This window comes from Balaenoptera borealis, assembly GCF_965194805.1.
Source record: "Balaenoptera borealis genome assembly, chromosome: 19".
Lineage (NCBI taxonomy): Eukaryota > Metazoa > Chordata > Mammalia > Artiodactyla > Balaenopteridae > Balaenoptera > Balaenoptera borealis.
Window position 1 is genome coordinate 65811299 of NC_138878.1, and position 23934 is coordinate 65835232.

The window sequence follows — 23934 nt, forward strand, 5'->3', positions numbered from 1 at the left end:
GGAGAAAAACAAATTTTAATTAGTCTGCACAGAGGACTCATAGAAATAGGACCTAAGAAAGTGGCTAAAGCCGGCAGCTTCTACACTTTTTAGACAAAGAATAAATTGGTGAGGAATTGACAGTACAAAGAAACTTAGGCTTTGGATGTTTAGTTGGTGAAGAATCTAAAGAGTTGGGGCTTGGCTAGTAAATTAGTAAAGCAGCAAGGTTTGTTTCTACAGGCTTTTTGGCTCCAAATTCCCTGTCTCTGAGGATAAGGGTGTCCTTCTACCTCCAGATGCAGGAAGCGTACCTCTCGTATAAGAGACGCTTTCAGGGAGACACAGGTCAGAGTGTCCTTCTCACATCAGCTGCTCCTCAAGCAACTTCAACACAAAATAAACAACATGTCTATGGTGGCATATTTTGGGGTGGCCCGCCCTAGCCTCAACAGCAACAATGCAAATCCAACAGCAGTGCAAATCGATGAGGCTAGCACAAGAAACGTGAACATCCCAATACAATCAACAAAATACGAATAATCAAAGGAACCGACAATAATGCCATCTCCCAAGGCAGTAACGTGCTTTAGAAAAAACTTACCGGGCTTCCCTGGTGCCGCAGTGGTTAACAATCCGCCTGCCAACGCAGGGGACACGGGTTCGAGTCCTGGTCCGGGAAGATCCCACATGCCGCGGAGCAACTAAGCCCGCGCGCCACAACTACTGAGCCTGCGCTCTAGCGCCCGTGAGCCACAGCTACTGAGCCCGCATGCTGCAACTATTGAAGCCTGAGCACCTATAGCCCGTGCTCTGCAACAAGAGAAGCCACCGCAATGAGAAGCCCATGCACCGCAACGAAGAGTAGCCCCCACTCGCCACAACTAGAGAAAGCCCGCACGCAGCAACAAAGACCCAACGCAGCCAAAAATAAAAAATAAATAAATTTATTAAAAAAACACAACTTACCGACCATATACTTCCTTGTTCGTAGAGAAGAAAACATGCTCATAAAGGTTATCATGCAGCAGCGTCATTGTGTCCGAATATCAGTGAATATGAAAGCAGGATGAGTTCCACTAAAAATCAAAGCAGAAATAGGAGATGACTACAGTTAACTAACGTCATAAGGATGGGGCCCTGATCCAACAGGACTTGTATCCTTACAAGAGGAGGAAGAGACACCAGATACCTATCTTTCTCCGTGTGCGGGCACAGAGGGAAGACCACATGAAGACACAGGTAGAAGACAGCTGGCTGTCTGCAAGCCAAGGAGAGAAGCCTCGGGAGAAAGCAATCTTGCCCACACCTTGATTTCAGGCTCCAGGACTATACGACAATAGATTTCTTTTGTTTAAGCCACCCAATCTGCAGCGGTCCTAGCAGACTAATATAGGACGTAAAGATCAAAGATCAGTGCAAATGCCAGCTCTGCTTTCAGCTCTCAGGGTTGTAGTAATTTCCTATGGTTGTTGTAACAAATGACCACAGCCTTTGTGGCTCAGAAAAACACAAATGTATTAACTTACAGCTCTTGAGGCAAGAAGTCTAACATGGGTCTCACTGGGCAGGCCTTCATTCCTTCTGGAGGCTCCTGCGGAGAATCTGTTCCCGTGCCTTTTCCAGCCTCTAGAGACGCCTGTATTCCTTGGCTCGTGGCCCCGTCCTTCACCTTCAAGTCTCCCCCTGACTCTCCTGCCTCCTTCTTTTAATAAGTATCCTCGTGATTACCTGGAACCCACCTTGGTTAATCTAGGCTCACCTCCCCACCTCAGGATCAGCTGAGTAGCAACCTTGATTCTACCTGCAACTTTAATAGCCTCTTGCACGTAATGGAACATATTTACAAGCTCTGGGACTTTGGAAGTGGACATCTTTTGTGGGGGGAGCATTTTTCCGTGTACCACAATCTGTAAGAGGTCCCATCACCTGCAACAGCTGCTGTGTGACCTTGTGAAGGTGACATCTCCCATCTGGGCTCTCATTTCTTCCTCCGACCTGGACAATAATCCTTTCCGTTGTGTCAGGCGATTCTGAGCAATTGATGGGAGTAAAACATGTCACGGACCTAGTGCAGACCTGGAAATCGCTTAACAAATGCTAACTATCCTCGTTATCATTCATGCTAAATATATAAATCGGACACTTGATTACGTTTCCATCACCCTACTTGCAAACGCCCCCACTCCTGCCCAGCATCCGCCAGCCCAAAGCCTCGAGGCCCAGCTTCCTTCACTCCTCAACCATGTGAGCAGTGAAAGACCCAGCTGGCCTGAGTCTGCATGGAATTCCACTCCCCCCTCTCCCAATTGAACTGAACTGAAATGGGATCTCGGAGAAAGGTCTGAGCGGCATGAAGTAATGATGTTCACGAAAGGAACCTGGTCCATCTCCTGGATTCTAGCAACTCTCTGAAACACGGGAGACACAAACTCCCAATGTGCCCACCTCCCTGTGCCTGGTGGGGATCCCGCTACAGGAGTAACCTGGAAGAGAGGCAGAGCCCAACCCCTAGCCCACCCCCCAACCATCCCACCACTTGGAGCCCATCAAAAGGCTGCAGGATGAGTTCAGGAGGGGAGGACTCTTACCCAGGATTTTGATATTTTAAAACAGCCTTTAATGCTGGATAAAAACCACCTCACACTCATTAGGATGGCTACTATAAAAGAAAACCAGAAAATAACGAGTGTTGGATGATTCCACTTAGGTGAGGTTCTTAGAATAGTCAGATTCATAGAAATAGAAGGTAGAACGGTGATCGACAGGGGATGGAGGGAGGGGGTTGGGGGTTGGTTGTTTAATGTACAGAGTTTCAGTTTTGCAGGATGAAAATAGTTCTAGAGATGGATGGTGGTGATGGTTGTACAACAATGTAAATGTCCTTAATTCTACTGAACTGGACACTTATAAACGGTTATGATGGTACCTTTTATGTTATGTGCATTTTACCACAGTAAGAAAATTGAAAAAAAAAGTGGATAAAAGGAGGCAAAGTCCAGTGGTTCTCTCTGGTGTATAACTGACGGGTAATGCTTGTTCTGTGTGCTGTTCTGTATTTTTTGAATATTCCACAACAGTCGTGAGTTTTTCTGGAAATTTTTTTTTTGCCAAAGAGAAAACCACAAATGCTGGCTGATTTATTCACTTAAGACACTTAGCAATCACTTTCCTGGGCCTATGTTGCGTTCTGGGGACAGAGAAGCAGCAGCCCTGGAGCTGCTTGTGAATTAGGGTAGGGGACAGATGTGGGAAATGGCCATCATTATCTAGGCATTCTGCGATGTGGGATCTGACAGGAGGCAGCAGAGGGCGCTGTGGAGGAACAAAAAGGGAACTCCGACTTGAGTGAAAGGTTTGGGGTTGTGTTTGGGAAGGTGATGGGTATGGACATCAGTCTTAGAAGGGATCTTGGTACCTTATCTGTTCTCATTAAGCCTGTGCCCTCAGCGCCTTACAGGTAGCAATTACTTATGTATTTATTTTTGATTATCAGAGCATCACATACCAGTGGAGAAAAGAAGCACTTTCATAAATGAAATTAAGACCATTAACTGTCCCAATATCCTGGGATAAACTACAATGGAAAAGAATATGAAAAAGAATGTATATACGTGTATAACTGAATCACTTTGTTGTACAGAAGAAATTAACACAACATTGTAAATCAACTCTACTTCAATAAAATAAATTTTAAAATAATAAAAGTATCTGATTATACAATTTTCAAAATAAATTTTCAAAATAAATCACAAGGAGAAACCTAGCTATTCCTTCAACAAATGTCTGACATCGAGCAGGTACTCAATAAAGATCTATTGATTGGATGCAAAAAAAAAAAAAGGAGCATTAATTGTCCATTTGGAAAAATAAAACAATTAGATTCATAATTTACACCATATGCAAAAATTAACTCCAGTTGGATTGAAAAACTAAATGTGGAAAAGAATCTAGGAAACTCCTCCTCAGTCCTGGATGTTATAAAGTTATTCTTCTATAGTATGTTCTACTTATTTAAATAACACAAAACACTGTTTAAAAAAATTATTTATTTATTCATTTTTGGATGCATTGGGTCTTCGTTGCTGCACGCGGGGACTTTCTCTAGTTGCAGTGGTGCGCGGGCTTCTTATTGCGGTGGCTTCTCTTGTTGAGGAGCCTGGGCTCTAGGCACGTGGGCTTCAGTAGTTGCAGTGCGTGGGCTCAGCAGTTGTGGCTCATGGGCTCTAGAGCGCAGGCTCAGTAGTTGTGGCGCACGGGCTTAGTTGCTCCGCGGCATGTGGGATCTTCCTGGACCAGGACTCGAACCCGTGTCTCCTGCACTGGCAGGCAGATTCTTAACCACTGCGGCACCAGGGAAGTCCCATAAATACTGTCTTGACCTTGATTTGATACCTAACAATACACTCTGGGATCTCTCCTTACTGGTACATAGGTTATTTTCAAATACATTTCTCCATCATCTTCTAATTTCCACAGTGGTCGATGAGAAGTCTGATGTGATTCTGAGCTAGGAACAATTACTTTAAAAAATTTACAGAGGAAGAAGCAGAGGCACAAAGAGATTGATTAACTTGCTCAAAGTACAGAACTTATAACTAGCAGAGCCCAGAGTCATGCATAGAAATCTAGTCTCTGGAATTGTATTCGATGATAACGCACTATATGCTTCCGTATACTTCCCATATTCTGTATGTATCTATTCATCCATCAGCATTCAAAAACATTTACTGAATATCTACTACGTGCCGGTTACTGTTCTAGATGCAAGGACACAATGGGAAACACTACCAAAAAAAAAAAAACCTCTAGAGATTAGAATAGCAATACATTCTAGAGGGAGACAGACAGTAAAGAATATTAGTAAGAAAATACATAACAAGGCTAGGGATACATGCTGAAGGAAAAAAAAACCAGCAAAAGATAAATATACAATCTGGAGGCGGTGTAGCAGTTTTAGAAAGGATGGTGGTCTGGGAAGGTCTAAGTGAGAAGGAAGCATTGGAGCAGGACTAGAGGACAGGATGGGGTGAGGAGCCACATGCATCTCTGGCGGAAGGACATTCCAGGCAGAGAAAACGGCATGTGCAAAGGTCCTGAGGCAGAAGCGTGCTCGGTGTGTTCTAGGCATAGCAAAGATACCCATGTGGCTGAAGCAGAGCCGGTGAGGAGATACAATGACAGAAGATGCAGAGCCCTGTAAATCTGACTGAGATGGCAAGCCCTGGAATGATTCTGAGCAGAGTGATACAAAGTGCCTAGTTTTGGTTGCATTTTATTGCCAAATTGTATTTTATTATCCGCATGCTTTATTCCATGGAATCCGGCTTGTATTTTGGAGAAAGATCCCGTTGTTTTGTGTTTTTTTAAAATTTTTATTATTTATTTATTTATTTTCTTTTTGGCCGTGCAGCATGTGGGATCCTAGTTCCCCTAGCAGGGATCAAACCCGTGCCCCTGCGGTGGAAGCACAGAGTCTTAACTACTGGACTGCCAGTGAAGTCCCCCCACCCCTTTTTTTAAATTGAGATACAACTGCCATATAATACTGTGTAAGTATGAGGTGAACCACATACTGATTTGATATGTTTATATATATATATTTTTTTAAATAAATTTATTTTTGGCTGAGTTGGGTCTTTGTTGCCGCGCGCAGGCTTTCTCTAGTTGCGGCGAGCGGGGGCTACTCTTCCTTGCGGTACGCGGGCTTCTCATTGCAGTGGCTTCTCTTGTTGCGGACCACGGGCTCTAGGCATGCGGGCTTCAGTAGTTGAGGCTCACGGGCTCTAGAACGCAGGCTCAGTAGTTGTGGCGCACGGGCTGAGTTGCTCCGCAGCACGTGGGATCTTCCTGGACAAGGGATTGAACCCGTGTCCCCTGCATTGGCAGGTGGATTCTTAACCACTGCACCACCAGGGAAACCCGATATGTTTATACTGAAGTATGATTGCCATTGTAGCGTTAGCTAACACCTCTGTTGTGTCACATAATTATAATTTCTTCTTGCGGTGGGAACATTCAATTTTTTTAGATTTTACATATAAGTGATATCATACAGTATTTGTCTTTCTCAGTCTTACTCATCTCACCTAATATAATGCCCTCAAGATCCAACCATTGTGTTATGGCAAATAGTAGGACTTCATTTTTTCTGGTAGCTGAGTAGTATTCATATATATACCACATCTTTTTTTTTTCAATAAGTGATTTTATTTAATTTTGGTCGAACCACATGGCTTGCAGGATCTTAGTTCCCCGACTAGGGATTGAACCCAGGCCCTCAGCAGTGAAAGTGCAGAGTCCTAACCACTGGATCGCCAGGGAAGTCCCACACCACATCTTCCTTACCCATTCATCCAGTGGTGGACACTTAGGTTGTTTCCATATCTTGTGCATATTGTGAATAATGCTGCAATGAACACAGGAGTGCAGATAACTCTTCGAGATCAGGTTTTCGTTTCCTTTGGATAAATACCCAGAGGTGGGATTGCTGGATCACATGGTAGTTCTATCTTTAGTTTTTGGAGGAACAAGAGATTTGGTTTTCATGAATGCATTGGTGTGCTATAGATATGGAAACAGTGCCAACCATTTCAGGAGAGCTGCCTTCGGTCCTCTTGTGGACATCCCAGTGTGGACACCCAGACATCATTCTTGCACCTCCATCCTGAGGGCTGGTAATTGGGAACTGGTGACATACACCTCAGACCTTCCCTCTCAAAGGAGACAGACCAGGGTCTTACTTGACAGCCTCCTCCCGGCTCTGGAGACTGGGGGTGGACAGGAGAATCTCTCCCTGTGCAGACCTCCACTGTTGCTCTTCTCAGCAAGGCCTCCGCCCAAAGCCAAAGTCCTATTTTATCCCATAATTTCCCAGGAATAATACAACGTTCCATAGGAATCAGCTTTTGGCTAGCTTTTCTCGGTTGCCTCGTCATCATTTTTGTAAGATCCACCTTTTTCCTTCAACAGATTTTTACTCTCAAGGAAATGACTTCCTAGCATGACAGCCATAATGTTGGCTAGTCATTTTCTCTCATCTAGATCTGCCCAAACTCCAGAACCAAGCTTGGCTGGCATCCCTAGTGCTTCGGCAGCCATGGCTGTGTCCGCCCTCCCCTATCTACCGGGCTTGGTCCCAATTATGGAGGGAATTGTTATGTTTAACGGGGTGACACTGCTGCTTGGTTGAGATTAGACCAAAGGGGGGAGGTTAAACATGAGTAGGGGTAGAAAGACAAATACCATATGATATCACTTATATGTGGAATCTAAAATATGCCACAAATGCACCTATCTAAGAAACAGAAACAGACTCACAGACATAGAGAACAGACTTGCGGTTGCCAAGGGGGAGGGGGTGTGGGGGAGACATGGATTGAGAGTTTGGGATTAGCAGATGCAAACTATTGCATATAGAATGGATAAACAAGGTCCTACTGTATAGCCCAGGGAACTATATTCAATATCTTGGGATAAACCATAATGGAAAAGAATATAAAAAAGAATGTTAAAAACCCAAACCAAACCAAACAATAACGAGTCGGCAGGGGCGGTTAGGGGACTCTTGCAATAATCCAGGTGACAGCTGACGTGGTTCAGACCAGGGTTGTGTTAGCAGAAGTGGTGAGATGAGATTGCAATTCTGCAGTTCTCTCTCTCTCTCTTCCTTCTCTCCATCCCTCCCTCTGTCTCTCTCTTCCCCTTAATGGGACTCCAGTTACACGTATGTTGGACCTTTTTAGCATGTCCCATACTTGTCTCATGCCCTTTATTTTATTAATTGAGGTAACTCATGCCCTCTTTTGAATATTTATTCTTCAGTCTCTCTGTACCTCTGTCTGGATATGTCTCTTGACCTATGTCTCAGGTCACTCTTTCTCTCGTCAGCTGAGTCCAATTTGCTGTTAACCCCATAGTTGAGTTCACAGTTTCAGTAACTACATTTTTCAATTCTAGAATTTGTATTTATCTGTTTTCATATTTTCTAGTTCTTTGTTGAAATTCCCCATCTTGCCATTTATTTGTACATAGTGGTTATAGTAATTTGAAGTCCAATGTGGTCTATTTCTATTACATACCTTTTCCCCCCCCCTCTGGGTTCTTTGGGCTAATCTTAACCACATGATGCCTTACTGCTTTTGATTATGCGCCAATAATTGCGTGTGATGTTTTCGGGGACACTTTGCCACTCTGCATGGTTGTTCTCCTCCAGAGAGGATATATTTTTGCTTCTGGAAGGCAGGTGGACTAGGGACCAGTCCTTTCCACTTTTTAAAACCGGGTTTCTCCCCTTCTGAGGTCTTGCTAATGCCCAGATCACCTTCATCCCAGGATGTGGCCCTTCAGGGATGTTTATGGGGTACTTCCCCCTGATGGACCCTTCTGCCTGATGCCCTCAATTTGAAAATATTGTTTAATGAGACGGCCAAAAGTTCCATCCAGCTTTTCAGTCTCTTCTCTGCTGCTTTTACTTTTAGTATCAGCAAACTGTCAATGCAAAACTATCCCCAAGTGATAAATTCCCCTCTCTTGGTTTCCTTCCCCTTTTGCAACTTGGAACCATAAATTCTGTCTGCCTTGGAAGCTCTCCAAGGCTGACAAACAGATGTTCTTTATGCTTTTTCCCTGTTTTTGTTTGTTTTGTTTTATTTTTTTGCAGTGGGAAGTGTAATCTAAAACAACGTAGTCAGACATTTCTGGGAACCAAACTTCCATCAGCATTTCTTTTCAGCCTAGTTTCCATTCTTGAAACCATGCGTTTTTAAAAAATCCTGACAGATATCATCCTACCCCAAGCAACTCAACTCTTCCCCGGAGGGCAAGAGCTCCTTAACTGGTCTATACACACAGTTTTTGTTTTCTTTAATAAATATAAAATGTACATTTATATTATATATCATTGCTAAATATAGTGTCACAATAATAGGTGAGAACATAGGGTCTTCCCAGGTTGAAATCCAGCTCCAACACTTATTTGATGCACAGCAGTAATCAAATTAACCGCCCCTCTGAGCCTCATTGTCATCTATAAAACACATCTACGTCTTTACTGAGGGGCAGATCCGTAAATTCCTCTACTGAGTCTTGTGAGAATTAAGCAAACTGTCCATATGAAGGACTCAAAACAGCGACCGGCATATAACAGGTGCTCAGAAAATGTGAGCTCTTATTTTTATTGCCTCCTCCGATTCTGTCTCCATGAAGTGGCCGCACAGACCTATCTTAGACAAAAATCTGACGATGCCAGGCTTACGTTGAAAACCTTTCCCGCTATCCTAAAGATCAAATCCCAGATCTTTACATAGCCTTTTACAAAGCCCTGCACGTTCAATCCCTATTGAAGCATCTCCTCAATGTCTTCCGATTTCCAGTGCTTTGGGAACTGTGTCAACTTCCTAGAACTCGCAAAATGATTTCCTGACTCAGGGCGAGAGTCAGGATCCTGCCTAGATTCTCCTCAACTCTCAGCGCTGTTGACAGTTCATCCGTCCTCACACTCCTACTTAAGCTCAGCATCATCGGGGGGGGGGGGGGCTCCCCCGAGGTCTGCACTCAAGGTCAAGTCCCCTTTTTACGCAGAGTCATAGCCACTTTTTCCCTTGGAGCGCCTATGGCGTGAGCAGCTATGGCTTACTGTGCACCAAACTTTCATGGCTTCTCATATATTGTGTTATCACTGCCCCACAAGACACTGTATTACCAGACTTTCTTACACCCAGCTGTGGACTCGTGATGAATTCTCATCCATGGAATGAGAGCAGAGGTGATACCTGCCACTTCAGGATTTTTTTAAAAAAGAAATGGATGTGAGACTTCCCCGGTGGCGCAGCGGTTAAGAATCCGCCTGCCAATGCAGGGGACATGGGTTCGAGCCCTGGTCTGGGAGGATCCCACATGCCGCGGAGCAACTAAGCCCGCGCGCCACAACTACTGAGCCCGCATGCCACAACTACTGAAGCCCACGTACTTAGAGCCCGTGCTTCACAACAAGAGAAGCCACCACAATGAGAAGCCCGCGCACCACAAGAGTAGCCCCCACTGGCCACAGCTAGAGAAGGCCCGCGCACAGCAACGAAGACCCAACGCAGCCAAAAATAAATTAATTAATTTAAAAAAAAAAGAAAGAAAGAAAGAAAGAAATGGATGCATCATTTTCACTCTCTCATTCTCCTTCCCCTCTCTGGTAGCAGAGTACTCCAAGATCTTAGCGGGTGCTGGGGCCAAAAGTTGGAAGAATCCTGGGAACATGGGTCACCCCATGGAGGAACTCCAACTGCCGACCTGGGGGCACCCGTACTGAAGAGTTACGTGAGCGAGAAATAGACATTCCACTGAGACAAACTGCTGAGCTTTTGAGGTTGATGTGTGGGGAAAAAGAAATCTAGTGTTACTAGAGGTTACATATCACCCCTGCAATCACATGATTTTTGGAGAACTTTGACGTGTGTCTTCCTCATTAGACTGGGAGCTCCATTAATTTGCATATTTCAAATGTTTGGCACAGACTCAGGTCCCTAAGAGACACCCAATAAATATGTATTTGTTGAAACAACAAAGAAGGAAAGCCACCGAGTCGCACCTCCCTAGGAAGGTGACTTGCTTAAGGCCCCATGTTCTACGTGAGACAGAGCTGGCATTACAGCACCATTTATGTCTAACCCCTGTCGGTGCTCAGAATCTCTCTCCACACCCTAGGGCCAGCCTTGCCCATCTGGATTTGGTGTTTGGATGGGAGATTCAAGTAGGATATGAGTGTGGTTGGAACAGTTCTCCTCTCCCAGACCCCCAGTCAAGGGAAGGAGGAACTAGGTCATGTGGATGAACTTTCTGTTAAAACACTTAGTAAGAAAACTGCGAGATGGTTGGGACTGAGTCTCTGAGCACCACAGCCCGTACATCTGTCCGTTGGCAAGGCTGAGTCTTGGGCAGGCAGCATCGTGCCTGCCATGTTTACTTTTTGGTTTTCCATTGGTGAGTTCTGACACGGCAGGAGGGGACCTCTGGGCTGGGGGACCAGAATGCTGAAACTCCAGGGCCTTCCCTAGACCACAGTCCCGCCTGGATCGATGCTATGGGACCTCAGTGATTCAAGGGGGAGCAGAGACTATGGAAAGACGGTACTGTCTACCCAAGCATCAGGCTTCCCTGCCCCGGCCTTGAACCAGGAGCTTAGGGGCTTAATCAAGTACGGATTCTGAGTGAAAAATGGAGCATTTTAAACCTGGATTTCTCTACTAGGGCTGGGTCTGGGCCACAAGATTTGGATACGAGAGAGTAAGTCTCTGTCCTAAAGTGCTAAGGTCTATCCTGGATCAATGCAGTCGACTCTCACCAGCAGAGCCGGAACTGGATAAGAAAAGGCTGGGATGGTGAGCTTATTTGGGGAGTGCTTTTGGAGTCTAAACTCTTAAGTGCTTGGACTCCGTGAGACTCTAGGTTTTTTTTTTTTGGCTGCACCACACGGCATGTGGGATCCTAGTTCCCTGACCAGGGCTCGAACCCGCGCCCCCTGCATTGGAAGCGTGCAGTCTTAACCACTGGGCCACCAGGGGAGTCCCGTGAGGCTCTAGATTTGATCCCCTTCTAGAAAGCTACTCTAGAGTCATCGTCCTGGATAAGCCAGACTCGCTGTTGGACCAGAAGAATTTCGTGACTCTCTGGGGCTGGGAGCTATCCAGGTCTGATGGGTTCTGTCTGCATAGAGATGGAAATCTTGAGCTCCGGGATAAAGATTTCACCAGAGTTCAGGAACATGTCCAAATTACCCAACTACCCGTGGTACATGGTAGCAGACAATTCAGGCCTTCGCCACCGTCACTATGGCAGCCAAAGCCACGGCTGGCGATTTCAGGTTGGACGCCTATCCAGAGGTTGCCCAGTCTCAGGTCCCGCCCGTCGTGTTCGGATCAAGGGGGAAATGAATGGGCCACGTGGAGCCCTTCACAGAGACAAGAACAGAGGGTGAGGGAGGTGAGGAACCAACCCCCCTTCCCACGGCCACCTCCCTTTCTTCTGGTTGCTCCTGACAACTACCTTCAGCTTAGCCAGCACTTGGTGGGTTTCTGGAGAGAACGTGGAAATGCATGCCTTTAATGTTCCTCAGAACTCCAGTTTAGCTGGTGCCTTCTAGTACGGAGGCATCCATCAGCTCAGATGGTGCGTCAGTTGGAGGGGTCATAATGACATGCTCCTTTGCTATCCATACTCCTGGGAGGTGGCTTTCCACAAGGGAGCCTGGTCTCCCTTGCATCTGCTTGTGACTGTAGTAAGTAATTATCGCCAAGAAAGTTGGGCAGAAATAATGTGTATTGGGCTTCCCTGGTGGTGCAGTGCTTAAGAGTCCGCCTGCCAATGCAGGGGACACGGGTTCGAGCCCTGGTCCGGGAGGATCCCACATGCCACGGAGCAACTAGGCCCGTGTGCCACAACTGCTGAGCCTGTGCTCTGGAGCCCGCAAGCCACAACTACTGAAGCCCCCGTACCACAACTACTGAAGCCTGCGTGCCCAGAGCCTGTGCTCCACAACAGGAGAGGCCACCGCGATGGGAAGCCCGTGTACCGCAATGAAGAGTAGCCCCAGCTCGACGCAACTAAAGAAAGCCCACGCTCAGCAATGAAGATCCAACGCAGCCAAAAATAAATAAATAAATTTATAAAAAAAAATAATAATAATGTGTATCACTTCCAGGCCAGCGACTTACAGGGGGACCTACCCTTTCTGCTTTCTCTTTCTCTTTCTCTTTCCTTTGGTTGGAAGCAGAGGACACTGCTGCCCACAAGGATGGTGGGGCCACAGATGGAAGAGGCTGATGTTCCTGAGACCTCCTAAGACAGGAAATTCAAACGCTTCCCAGGAAGACCCACATCGGTTGTGAGTAAGAAACAAACTCCCTTTGTGTTAACACACTGGTATTTTAGGGTTGATCTGTTACAGTGGTGAGTGTTACCCCTTTTTCATATCACAGTGGTAGTTAAATAATTGATGAGTAGCTAAGTAACTGATTCTAACCCCTCATTGGATGGAAGCTCTGCTTAGCGCAGGGACCGTATCTGTTTTGTTCACTCCTGTACCCCAGACACCAAGCGCATGACAGGCAATGACTAAGTATTGGTCAACTGGCTTCTGAAGAAAGGGAACTCACAAAACTCACATTTATGAAAGTTTATGGGGAAAGGGACTTGTCCAAGGTTATTGTAGGAGACAGGATCAGAGGAAGATCTCATTCCGTCTGACTTCTCAGCCCACGCTCCGCACTTCTTTCAATATCTTAACAACCAAGTTTCTACCACACACCTACTCAGAGTGGCCAAAATCCAAAACACTGACACCAAAGGCTGGGAGGATGTGGAGCTACAGAAACTCTCATTCACTGCTGGTGGGAAATGCAAAATGGTACATTTTGACCATTTGGCAGTTTCTTTTTTTTTTTTTAAAAGCATTATTCATTTTAATTAATTAATTTATTTATTTTTGGCTGTGTTGGGTCTTCGTTTCTGTGCGAGGGCTTTCTCTAGTTATGGCAAGCGGGGGCCACTCTTCATCGCGGTGCGCGGGCCTCTCACTATCGTGGCCTCTCTTGTTGCGGAGCACAGGCTCCAGACGCGCAGGCTCAGTAGTTGTGGCTCACGGGCCCAGGTGCTCCGCGGCATGTGGGATCCTCCCAGACCAGGGCTCGAACCCGTGTCCCCTGCATTGGCAGGCAGATTCTCTCAACCACTGCGCCACCAGGGAAGCCCCCATTTGGCAGTTTCTTACAAAACTAAACCTGCTCACTACCATATGATCCAGCAACTGTGCTCCCTGGTATTTACCTAAATGAATTGAAAAGTTACGTCCACACAAAGCCCTGCACACAGATGTTTACAGCAGCTGCTTTTTCATAACTGCCAAAACTTGGAAGCAACCAAGATGCTGTTCAGCGGGTGAACAGGTAAATAAACCGTGGTCCATCCACAATGGAATATTATTCAGTGCTAAAAAGATATGAGCTATCAAGCCATGAAAAAACATGGAGGGACTTTAAATGCTTATTACCCAGTGGAAGAAGTCAATCTGAAAAGGCTACATGCCCTATGATTCCCACACTATGACATTCTGGAAAAGGAAGAACTATGGATACAGTAAAAAGATCAGTTGTTGCCAGGGGTTAGGAAGGAGGGAAGGATAAACAGGTGGAGCAGAGAGGAATTTTAGGGCGGGGAAACTACTCTGTATGATACTGCAGTGGTGGACGCGTGGCATCATATATTTGCCCGAACACATAAACTGTACAACGGCAAGAGTGAGCCCTCTTACACTAATATGTATAAAATAGATAACTAATAAGAACCTGCTGTATTAAAAAAAAAACAATTCAGAAAAAAACAAAAAGAGTGAGCCCTCATGTAAACTATGGGCTTTGGGTGGTTATGATGAGTCAATGTGAGTTCATCAGTTGTCACACGTGTACCACTCTGGTGCCAGCGTGTTCATAATGCGGGAGGCTGTGCATGTCTGGGGGCAGGGGGTGTATGGGAAACCCTGGTATCTTCTGCTCAATTTTTTTTTTCTTTTTTGGCCGCACTGCACAGCTTGTGGGATCTTAGTTCCCTGACCAGGGATTGAACCTGGGCCCTCGGCAGTGAGAGCACAGAGTTCTAACCACTGGACCGTCAGGGAATTTCTCTTCTGCTCAATATTTATTTAGTTACCTATCTATCTATCTATCTATCTATCTATTTATTGCGGCACTGGGTCTTCGTTGATGCGCGCGGGCTTTCTCTAGTTGTGGCGAGCGGGGGCTACTCTTTGTTGCGGTGTGCATGCTTCTCATTGCGGTGGCTTCTCTTGTTGTGGAGCACGGGCTCTAGGTGTGCAGGCTTCAGTAGTTGTGGCTCACAGCCTCAGTAGTTGTGGTGCACGGGCTTAGTTGCTCCGCGGCATGTGGGATCTTCCCGGACCAGGGCTCGAACCCGTGTCCCCTGCATTGGCAGGCGGATTCTTAACCACTGTGCCACCAGGGAAGGCCCCCCTTCTGCCCAATTTTGCTGTGAACCTAAAACTAGTCTAAGAAATAAAATTCTTTTGCGAAAAGAACCAAATTGCCCATCTGAACTTGATGGTGGGCCGTGGATGGTGTTCCAGATAAGCGAGCAGCGGTTTGCTTGCAAAGCTGGTGAAACATCAGTTATGCTATGAAGCACCCCTCACTGCTGACGCGGGTGGTGGTGAAAGAACAAAGCTCAAGGAAAGCAGTTACTTCCCTTTTTGTGAGAAAATCAACAGGAAAACCGAAACATACTTGGGGTTAAGCTTCTGCACCTCATACCCCGCACGTCTGTCTGTCGAGTTGGGTTGTTTCAGTTCCTCTGTTTGCACATGCTGGCCATGGATGGGACAGCACCTGCCTGCCTTGCCCTCTCCCCTGATCCTCCTTGGAGAGCTTCCCATGGTGATGAGCTTCCCTGGGCTGTTTTCTCCCCAGGCTCTGTGATTCTGCCCTTGCAAGGACGTTCAGATGCTACTGAAGGATGGTGAACATCAAACCTCTTATGAATGATGGGCTCCCACTGATACCCCAAGGCTTGTGATCACTTGTGAGCATGCCCAGCTAGCCCCAGTCCTCTATGGGGCTCAGACGGGCTGTTTTAAGTTTTTTACCCAGGTAGTGACATGTATGGGAGGTCCACCTTAGGTTCTTGGGGACAGAGAAAGGTTCTTGGTGACACAGAGAGGCCCTCCAGACTCAATGGGACGGAAGGACACTGACAGAGACAGAGAGAGAGAGAAAAAAAAAGGAGAGACAGAGAATTTGCATAAAGTCAGACTAAGCGAGACAGAAGAGAGGAAGAGCCAGAGACAGAGACAGATGTACTGACTGAAGGAGACCTCTGCTTACTTCAGGTACCAAGGGTGTGTTTAGAGATGCTCCATCAAGCGTGGTGGCCGCTACCCACAGGTGTCTGTTGATCAATCTACACAAAGCCAGTCTCAGCCGGGATGTGCTTCACTTATAAAACACACCCTGGACCTGGAAGACATAGTAAAAAGAAAGAGTGTGAGCTATGTCGTTGGTCATTTTTTACACTGAAAAGATAACATTTTAAAACAGATTGGGTTAAATGAAACATAATTACTTATGTATAATTACTTTCCACCAGTTTCTTTTTGCTTTTTTAGTGTGGACATTTAAAAACGCACACGTGGCTAGTATTTGCGGTTGATACTGTATTTTCATTGGACAGCGCTGGTTCACGGAGCTGGCTCGCCACCTGAACACCCCACACTCTTTGCAAAGGAGACTCAAAGGAAAATGGGCATCTTCCCTGAAGGAGATGCTCAGACAGTCTCCGGAGAGCATATGACCAAGAGGCATTACTCAGAGACCTGGGGTGACTTATTCTTTCTGTCCTAAGAGAGATGAGCTAACATTCCAGGTCTTGCTTATTAGCAGACCATGGCTTTTCTGGCTTCCCTTGAATTTTGTGACTTCAGTCACTGAAGACATCTCCAGTCACAATGGCTTTCCTGACAACGACCTCTCGTGTCATTGGATCCTAATGATTTTTGGACCCTGACTTCATGGTCATGGGGGGCCGGAACAGTGCAGAAGACAAAAACAATAAACTGGACATAAGGTAAATCTATCCAGATTGAAGTACTCAGAAAAGAAAATGGAAACCCAAAGGAAAATTCTAAGAGACTTGTGGAGCACAGGAAAAAGTTTCTACGTATGATTAATTGGAGCCCTAGGAGCGAAGAAGAGAGAGAATGAAGAAAAAGCAATATTTGAGGAGATAATGACCTAGAAATTATCCAGTTTTATCTAATTTTAATTTTATCCAACTTTTAATTATCCAAAGTGATCCATTTTGGGAACCTTCCTGGTGGTCCAGTGGTTAAGACTCAGTGCTCCCAATGCAGGGGGCACGGGTTCAATCCCTGGTCAGGGAACCCAATCCTGCATGCTGCATGGCACGGCCAAAAAACAAACAAACAAAAACCAAACAAAAACAAAACAAAACAAAAAACCAAAGTGATCCATTTTTGTTTCCCAAATTGGATCAGCCATCAAGCCACTGCTTCCAGAACCTCAGAGAAACCCAAGTACATATAAAACAGTGTTTAGTACTTCAAAGTGAATTCATCCAAACTTTAAAGGAAAAATAACACCAATCTTATAAAAAACATTTCAGTGAGAAAAAAGAGAGAATATACCTTATATCCCATGAATTTATTTGTCTGTTTATTTATATTGAGACATAATTACATATAACATTGTTTAAGTTTAAGGTGTACAGTATATTGATTTGATACATTTAAATATTGCAACTTGATTACCACTGTAGCATTAGCTAACACATCCATCCCATCACATAGTTGCCATTTCTCTTTTTCTTTGTGCTGAGAACAAGATCTAGTCTCTTAGCAACTTTGAAGTCTAGAGTACAGTATTGTTGTCTATACCATGCTATATATTAGATCCCCAGAACTTCGTCTTACAACTGCAAGCTGGTACCCTTTGGCCAGCATCTCCCCATTTTCCCCACCCCAGCCCTTAAAAAACAATCATTCTACCCTTTATTTCTATGAGTTTGGCTTTTTTAGATGCCCTATAGAAGTGAGATCATACAGCATTTGTCTTTCTCTGTCTGATTTATTTCATTCAGCATGATGCCCTCAGGGTCCATCTTTACTTTTGCAAATGGTAGGATTTCCTTCTTTCTCATGGCTGAATAATATTCCACTTATAAATATACCACATCTTCTTTAACCATTCATCTGTTGATTGACACTTAGGTTGCTTCCATATCTTGGCTATTATGAATAACGCTGCAATGAACATGGGAATTCAGAAATCTCTTAGAGATTCTGTTTTCATTTCCTTTAGATATATACTCAGAAGTGGGATTGCTGGGTCATATGGTAGTTCTATTTTTAATTTTTTGAGGAAGATCTATACTGTTTTCTATATCCCATTTTGGAATTCAAGCAAAGCCTTGATTTCAAAACCCAACTAAGGATATTACGTGATAAAATATTACAAGCTAATCTTGTTCAAGAATCCTTAATAAAAATGAGCAAATAATATAGTTATATAATAACCAAGTGGGATTTATATCTTGTATGCAGAATGACTTAACATTTAAAAATACATCAGTAGGGGCTTCCCTGATGGGCAGTGATTAAGAATCCGCCTGCCAATGCAGGGAACACGGGTTCAAGCCCTGGTCCAGGAAGATCCCACATGCCGCGGAGCATCTAAGCCTGTGCGCCACAACTACTGAGCCTGCGCTCTAGAGCCTGCGAACCACAACTACCGAACCCGTGAGCCACAACTACTGAAGCCTGCGCACCTAGAGCCCGTGCTCCACAACAAGAGAAGCCACCGCAAGAAGCAGCCTGCACACTGCAACAGAGTAGGCCCCGCTCACCGCAACTAGAGAAAGCCCACGTGCAGCGATGAAGACCCAACGCAGCCAAAAAAAACCAAAAAACAAAAAAACACACATCACTATAACTTTCCTCATTAACAGAGGAAAAAAGAGACAAATTATATGCAGAACATATGACAGATGCAGAACACATTTAAGAAAATTAAATGGCCATTCACGGTAAAGGAAACAAAACAGAACAAAAAAATACACACTACAGTAAAATAGGAAATTTCTTAATCTGGTAAAGAAGATGGAAGTAGCCCTACAAAAAGCATCATATTAAACGGTGAAATCTTGATGTCATCATTTATATTCATTAGCGATTCTAGCCAGTACAAAAAAGCAAGAAAAAGGGATGAAAGCCATAAGCATTGGAAACAAAGTAATACAAACTGTCACTGAAAATAGAATATACTGTTGTGTACATAAAAAATCCAAGAGACTATACAAACTACCAAAATTAATAAATGAATTTTGCAAGGCCATTACATAGAAGGTCCACAAAAACCCAACCATGTTTCTTCATAACAGCAAAAAAAAAAAAAAAGGGGGGGGTAGAAATAAAATTTTTAAAAACCAATGACATACACAATAATCTAAAAACATATAATAAAAGCAATAAATCTAAGAAAGGATCTGTAAGACCACCACATTGAACTACAAAACATATTGAGAGAAACTCTGAAGTCTTAAATTTTAAATAGAGAGTAGAAAGACTCAATATTGTAAAGATGTTGATAGTCCCAAAAGGAATCTGTGGATTTGATGAAATTTCAATCAAAACCCAGGGAAAAACTAACATAGAGTTACCATATGATCCATCAATCCCACTCCTGGGCATATATCTGGAAAAGATGAAAACTCTAATTCGAAAAGATACATGCACCTCTGTGTTCATTGCAGCACTATTCACAACAGCCAAGACATGGAAGCAACCTAAATGTCCATCGACAGATGAACGGATAAAGAAGATGTGGTACATATATACAATGGAATATTACTCAGCCATAAAAAAGAATGAAATAATGCCATCTGCAGCAACATGGATGGACCTAGAGATTGTCATACTAAATGAAGTTAAGTCAGACATAGAAAGACAAATATCATATGATACCACTTACATGTAGAATCTAAAAAATGATACAAATGAACTTATTTACAAAACAGAAACAGACTCACACACAAAAACAAACTTCTGGTTACCAAAGGGGAAAGGGTGGGGAGAGGGACAAATTAGGAGTTTGATATTAGCAGATACGAACTGCTATATATATATAAAACCCAGGGAGTTTTTTTTTTTCTTAGACATACTGAGGGCCAAACTTATTCAATGATATCTTGAAAAAGAAAAACAAAGCTGGAAGACTCACACTCGTAGGTGTCATGAAGCTAGAGTGTCTGGATCCATGTGATATGGGCGCACAGACACACAAACTAAACATTAGAACAGATGGAAAGGCTGGTAACAGATGGGTTCAGTCTTCTGCGATATGACACAGGATACCCAGGAGCTCAATGAGGACAGGGTGGTCCTTCCAATAAACTGTGCTGTATCAATCGGATCTCCACGTGCAAAATGTATGTGGACTCTTAGCACGCAACACGCACACACACACCATTATTTCCCAAGAACTGACGACATAAATCTAAAAAGTACATATATAGTTCTGGGAGGAATACACAGGAAGCTTCTTCACATTTTGCAGCAGCACTAAATATAAAATAAAAATTAGATAAATGGGACTATAATAAGATTCAGAAATTCTATTCTTCAAAATGCCCCAATAAGAAAGTGAACCCCAGCTAGACTAGGAATAGATAATCACAATGAACATATCTGATAAAGGACTCACATGCATAACAAGAAAAAGAGAAAGCTTCCTATTGTTTAGTAAAAAAAGTTAGTCAACCCAATTTTCTGAAATGAGAAAATGACTCAAACAGACATTTCACAAAAATAAAATGAATACTCAAATGACCAAAAACCATAGGAAAATGTTCCCAAGTGCATCAGTCATTAGAGAAATGCAAAGTAAAACCACAAAGGTACCACCACCCATCACAGCGTGGCTGAAATAAAAAGATGCAAAATTGGAGGGCTTGGTGAGGATGTGGAATAACCAGAACACTCAGATTAATTAATTAATCCGTATTAATTAATACAATCACTTTGAAAAATGTTCAGAAGTGCCTACTAAAGTTGAATAAATGTGTGTTTAGCACAACACACAGCAGTTACACTCGTAGGTTTATTCCAACAAAAATGCACGTATATGTTCATCACTTCACATGTGTTAAGAAATTCAAAGCAGGACTATCCATCACTAACCTAAACTAGAAGCTAAGCAAATGCCTATTTACACTAGGATGCATATACTCATTGTGGTGATTCACGCAATAGAATTCTCCAGAGCAACCAGAGCTGAAGGTCTACAGCTTCCTGCATTATTATGGACAAATCTTACAGACATTTGGATGAACAGAAGCCACACACACACACAAAGAGAGTGAAGAGAATTTTCATGTTGACCTAAAGAACCAAAACAAGCAAATTTAACCCATGCTGTTAGAAGTTAGTGTAGGCATTACCTTTGGAGAGAAGTTACTGGAACACATAAGCGTGCTCAATTTGTGAAAATTCATCAAGCTGTGCATTTGATACGTGCACTTTTTTTTTTTTTTTTTTTTGGGTCGCGCCGCACGGCATGTGGGATCTTAATTCCCCCACCGGGGGATCTGCATTCGGGATCTTAGTTCCCCAGCCAGGGATCAAACCCACGCCCCCTGCAGTGGAAGTGCAGTGTCTTAACCACTAGACCACCAGGACGTCCCTGATATGTGCACTTTTAATCTAGTACATGTCAATAAAAGTCAACACACACCCTGAGATACATCAGAGGAAAACTGCTGAACCCCAAGGACAAAATCTTAAAAGCACTGAAAGACAAGGATACATTACTTTCAAAGGAGCATCAAGAAGAGTTGCAGTTCATTTGCAACAAAAATGATTAATGCCATATTTAAGCGCTAAAAAAAAAAAAAACCTGCCAACCTAGAACTCTACAACAAGAGAAAACTTCAATATTGGTGGTGAAATAAAGACATTTCGGCAATGAAAAATCGTATTCTTCACCAACAGATGGGCACCAAAAGAATGGAAGTTTCAGGCAAAAGGAGAATAATCCCAGTAGAAACAGATATGCAGGAGGGAAGGAAGAAAAATGGAAAGGGTAAATAGTTGAGTAAAGATAGGAATTTCGAATGATGATTCCATCGTTAATGAATTAATAGAACATTAGCACACATTTACTCTGTATTTGATTTCAAAAATCATTTTGAAAACTATATTTTGTTATAAAGTTAAAAATGACAATGAACATATGTACCTATATGAATACTGATATATATGTGTGTGGTCACATTATATTTACAAAAATGCAAGGGAAGTTTGAACACACGATTTCAGAAGTTGGTTACTTTAGGTGAGGAAGGAATGAAGTAGGTGGGGGGATACCACGGACATAGACAGGATTTTATCAGTTTTCTGGTTTTCCTGTAGGATGTTGATTTCACAGAGTTTTTCTTTCCACGCTCTGTTTAATTTTCTTTAAAGTGGCCTTTGGAAATTGCCCAGCAGTGTGATTGCAAATACTTAACAGTTAGCTCTCTGAAAGAAAATAACTGATTTGTAGTATCTGTCAATTTCTGGGGTGTAAATACTCACAGCGTGGCTGAATTCAAGCTCTAAAACTGACATCACTGAACCCGCAACCGGGGAGGGATGTTCACAGCCAGGTGTCAGGAACTGGCTTGAGCTGGTTGCTCCACATGCCACTGAGGGCAGCAGTCAGTGAAGTGAAATTGAATTAATCCAAGGGTGTAGGCTATAGGGCTGCCTTTCAGAAAATAAAGTTTAGAAAGGGGGAGGAGGAAGAGTGAGCAAACAAGAGGGCAGGGGGGAGAGAGGGAGAGACAGACAGAGATAGAGGGAGACAGAGAGATAGAGAGACACAGAGAGACACAGAGAGACAGAGAGACGGAGATAGAGACACAGAGAGGGAGAGAGATGGAGAGACAGAGAGGGAAAGAGAAAGACAAAGAGACAGGGAGACGGAGACAGAGGGAGAGGGAGGAATTTTATTTGGTCAACAAATAAGAGGAGAGACCTTCAAGATGGCGGAGGAGTAAATTCCTCCCCACAGATACATCAGAAATACATCTACATGTGGAACAACTCCTACAGGACACCTACTGAACACTGGCAGACGACGTCAGACCTCCCAAAAGGCAAGAAACTCCCCACGCACCTGGGTAGGGCAAAAGAAAAGAGAAACAACAGAGACAAAAGAATAAGGACGGGACCTGCACCAGTGGGAGGGAGCCGTGAAGGAGGAAAGGTGTCCACACACTAGGAGCCCCTTCGCGGGCGGAGACTGCGGGTGGCGGAGGGGGGAGCTTCGGAGCCGCGGAGGAGAGCGCAGCCACAGGGGTGCGGAGGGCAAAGCGGACAGATTCCCGCACAGAGGCTCGGCGCCGAGCAGCACTCACCAGCCCGAGAGGCTTGTCTGCTCACGCCAGGGCGGGCCGGGCTGGGAGCTGAGGCTCGGGCTGCGGTCGGATCGCAGGGAGAGGACTGGGGTTGGCGGCATGAACACAGCCTGAAGGGGCTAGTGCGCCACGGCGAGCCGGGAGGGAGTCCGGGAAAAGGTCTGCAGCTGCCGAAGAGGCAAGAGACTTTTTCTTGCCTCTTTGTTTCACAGTGCGCAAGGAGAGGGGATTCAGAGCGCCGCCTAAACGAGCTCCAGAGACGGGCGCGAGCCGCGGCGATCAGCGCGGACCCCAGAGACGGGCGTGAGACGCTAAGGCTGCTGCTGCCGCCACCAAGAAGCCTGTGTGCGAGCACAGGTCACTCTCCACACCGCCCCTCCCAGGAGCGTGTGCAGCCCGCCATGGCCAGGCTCCCGTGATCCAGGGACAACTTCCCCAGGAGAACGCACGGTGCGCCTCGGGCTGCTGCAACGTCACGACGCCTCTGCCGCCGCAGGCTCGCCCCGCCTCCTCCGTACCCCTCCCTCCCCCGCCTGAGTGAGCCAGAGCCCCCGAAGCAGCTGCTCCTTTAACCCCGTCCTGTCTGAGCGAAGAAGAGACGCCCTCAGGCGACCTACACGCAGAGGCGGGTCCAAATCCAAAGCTGAACCCCCGCAGCTGTGTGAACAAAGAAGAGAAAGGGAAATTTCTCCCAGCAGCCTCAGAAGCAGCAGATTAAATCTCCACAAACAACTTGATGTACCTGCATCTGTGGAATACCTGACTAGACAACGAATCATCCCAAAATTGAGGCAGTGGACTTTGGGAGCAACTGTAGACTTGAGGTTTGCTTTCTGCATTTAATTTGTTTCTGGTTTTATGTTTATCTTAGTTTAGTATTTAGAGTTTATTATCATTGGTAGATTTGTTTATTGATTTGGTTGCTCTCTTCCTTTTTTTAAATATATAGATTTTTTTTTCCTTTTTCTTTTTGTGAGTGTGTACGTG

The 23934-nt window shown here is 44.6% G+C and overlaps 1 protein-coding gene and 1 long non-coding RNA gene across 4 annotated transcripts in view; one reads left to right on the top strand and one right to left on the bottom strand.

The window, feature by feature from the left end:
• LOC309616964 overlaps window positions 1–22886 on the bottom strand; it is a 40363-nt gene extending 17477 nt beyond the window's left edge. For all 3 annotated transcript variants that reach the window (XR_014237682.1, XR_014237683.1, XR_014237684.1), the window contains exon 1: window positions 15861–22886. This is a non-coding gene — a long non-coding RNA (uncharacterized lncRNA). The remainder of the gene's footprint in view (window positions 1–15860) is intronic.
• Window positions 1–23934, top strand: part of LAIR1 (leukocyte associated immunoglobulin like receptor 1) — a 58173-nt gene that overhangs the window by 14801 nt on the left and 19438 nt on the right. The gene's annotated exons all lie outside the window — the stretch shown is intronic.